Source organism: Lactuca sativa, chromosome 4, assembly GCF_002870075.4.
Source record: "Lactuca sativa cultivar Salinas chromosome 4, Lsat_Salinas_v11, whole genome shotgun sequence".
Classification (NCBI taxonomy): domain Eukaryota; kingdom Viridiplantae; phylum Streptophyta; class Magnoliopsida; order Asterales; family Asteraceae; genus Lactuca; species Lactuca sativa.
In genome coordinates, this window is record NC_056626.2 from 139,345,207 (window position 1) to 139,347,890 (window position 2,684).

A 2,684-nucleotide genomic window follows, 5' to 3' on the forward strand; every position below is an offset into this window, starting at 1 on the left:
GTATTAACCTCTGCACCATGATCCTCGTCTTTAGAGTTATCTTTACCTTTAACTACTTTTTGTTTTATTCAATATTTCTCAAACTTATACTTTTTCATCAAAGATGACTTTTATGTCACTATCATTATCTAAGGTAGCATCACTTACCTTATTATAAACTATTTTTCCATTACACAACGTGATTACCTCATTTGCTTAGTGATCTTTTCCTAGTTTTTGGTCATGGGATGGGTTGACTGTTGTGGTGCTTGGGAACTTGCCATCTTCTCTTTTCTCAATTTGCTCCAGAAGTTGAGTAATCTACTTCTCGATAGCAGCTATGGACTTTGAATTTGTATGATATTTTTGGTATGTTTGAGTTATGAACTCCGTGATTTTTTCCAAATTGTTGCTATTAATTTCCTCCTTCTTTGATGTTCCAACTTGGTTGAATTTGGACTGCTGAAACTGATTTAATTGACTTTGATTTTGGAAATTTCCTTGATTGTTCTTGTTGAAATTTCCATTGTTGTTGTAGTTTCCGCCTTGGTTGTAGTTCTGATTGAATGGTCGCGGAGTATTTTGGAATTTCCCATATCCATGCACTTGATTGATTTCCTTTTGGATTCTCATTTATTGATCCGCAATGTGTCCCAAGTCTCCACAACTTACACATACTTTTTGTCCATGCGAAATAAACACACATTTCTACTTACCTAGGCAAAGGAGTAATAAGTTAATTTTTTTTATTTAAAGAACTATATCAGATTTGACTTCATTTTTCAAGTTTTTTCCTAGTCCAACTGAAGCAACTGATGAAACTAGGGTATCCCGTTTCTTAGATGAGTAATTTGTTTTTGAACCATGACTACACTACTCCAAAAATCACCAAGCCTCTTCACTATCTTGCATTATTATAGTGCCGCCAGACGAGACATTTTTCATAGTTTGATTGGAAATGTCGACTCCATCATAAAAGAAACACATAAGTTGCCAATGGGGAAATTATGATGGGGGCATAAGCACAAAAATTCCTTGAGGTGTTCCAATACATCATGAAACTCTTCATTGGGTTTTTGTAAAAAATCTTGTATCGCTTTTATTATTTCTATGATTTTACTCACAGGGTAAAACTTTTGGAAAAATTTTGTTTTTAATTGTTACCAAGTAGTAATACTATAGGTGGAAAGAGAAGTGAACCAATCATTAGCTTTTTCTTTTTAATGTGAACGGAATTAAGTGAAGTTTGAATGAATCTCTATTAGTTCCTCACAGTGTATTTGCATTGGACATTGCAAGGAACTCATAGAGATGATTGTACGGATCATCGATTTTATGAATTGTAAAGATGGGTAAGACACTAATTAGTTGTGGTGTTTGTTCCACATGGTGCTCATTTCATTCCATGAAAAGTATAAGTGAAGCATCATCATACAATGCCAGCTGAAAATCAGATGTCACTGATTGTCGGTTAGGATGCATAAAGTAAAGGTTAGGGAATTGGTTACATTCGTTGTAGTATTCACTATTTGCATTGTTGAATCCACCATTTGGATTCCTTTGGTATTGATTACCAAAGCCTTGATTCCCTAATCTATCATTATAATCATTGTTGGCACTGTGAGCTACAAAAATGTCACTAATTAGTTGTGGTGTTAGTTCCACATGGTGCTTATTTCCTTTCGTGAAAAGTATTGGTGAAACATCATCATACAATGCCAACTGAAAATCAGATGCCATTGATTGTAGGTAAGGATGCGTAAAGTAAAGGTTAGGGAATTGGTTACCTTCTTTGTAGTTTTCACTATTTTCATTGTTGAATCCACCATTTGGATTCCTTTGGTACTGATTCCCAAAGCCTTGATTCCATAATCTATCATTATAATCATTGTTGGCACCGTGAGCTACACAAATATATAAAGAGGGTAAGAAACATGATTCATATAAGGAAGATATGAACTTTTATAAATGATTTAGAGGTGGACACCATGTGCGCTCCATGCTTGAAGTGTACGTCTCACACCCAGATTCACCGAGATTGGAGAAACATGGACCATCAGAAGTGTGACAGGTGACAATCCCAGGATGGAGCCTCGAGTCGTGTGTATGTTGCATGTGAAGTGTGCCGCGCGCTTAAGCACAATAAATAGAGGTTCTTACTTTTTGATTTCCTCACACCCAAAACTCTCTCTCTCTCTCTCTCTCTCTCTCTCTTTTTTTTTTCTCTCTCTCTCTCTCTCTCTCTCTCTCTCTTTCTCTCCCTCTATCTCTCAAGCTAGTTTGGAAGTCCTCCCGATGAGGCGAAGCTTCTGGTGCACTAGCAAGGATGCGTCACATTAAACAATTAGTGTGAGTTCACGGCCCCATTTTACCGGGGAAAGGGGGGATACATTCTTATCAAATTGCTTTATAAAAATATATTTATATATAAATATAAATTGTTATATAAAGCATGAAATCTTAGATAATGTAGCTATAGATACTATACTTAGTTGTAAGCTATTTTATTATGCCTTAGAGTTATGATGTCTGATAGTCTAGGAAGAGGTACTACCTAGATGTTATAATGGCAAATTTCCTAGTATAACATAGTACCTAGAAGTAATGCTGGTGAAATATAGGGATAAACATTGTACCTAATCATTACTGTGCCTAAATATCTAGTTTTCAAATTCACCATAATCAGGGTATATATGTATGGCAAA

General features: G+C 35.5%; 1 non-coding gene across 1 annotated transcript; it reads left to right on the plus strand.

Annotated features, from left to right (window-relative positions):
• Positions 1-981: 981 nt before the first annotated feature.
• Positions 982-1,088, plus strand: LOC111895399 (small nucleolar RNA R71). Its single transcript, XR_002851554.1, has one exon. It is a non-coding gene; the product is annotated as a small nucleolar RNA R71 (small nucleolar RNA).
• Positions 1,089-2,684: the final 1,596 nt, after the last annotated feature.